Source organism: Octodon degus, unplaced genomic scaffold (assembly GCF_000260255.1).
Source record: "Octodon degus isolate 3935 unplaced genomic scaffold, OctDeg1.0 scaffold00023, whole genome shotgun sequence".
Lineage (NCBI taxonomy): Eukaryota > Metazoa > Chordata > Mammalia > Rodentia > Octodontidae > Octodon > Octodon degus.
The window spans coordinates 20,318,682-20,318,909 of NW_004524599.1; the positions used below are offsets into that span (position 1 = coordinate 20,318,682).

The window sequence follows — 228 nt, forward strand, 5'->3', positions numbered from 1 at the left end:
CGACGAGGGTGGGATTCGAACCCACGCGTGCAGAGCACAATGGATTAGCAGTCCATCGCCTTAACCACTCGGCCACCTCGTCAGCGTGTGCCGGCTGCCTGCCGTTCCTCCCCGCTGCTTCCGAGCTGCGTCTGCACCGGCCGTGTGCAGCGCTCGCCGCTCTGCGCTCGCCGGGCTCCTGCGCGCTCCCGCGGACCCCGCCGTCCCGCGCCCGCCCGGAGACGCGCC

General features: G+C 72.4%; 1 non-coding gene across 1 annotated transcript; it reads right to left on the minus strand.

The window, feature by feature from the left end:
* On the minus strand, nt 1–82 carry Trnas-gcu. Its single transcript has one exon. It is a non-coding gene; the product is annotated as a tRNA-Ser (tRNA).
* Between the last annotated feature and the right edge of the window lie 146 nt (nt 83–228).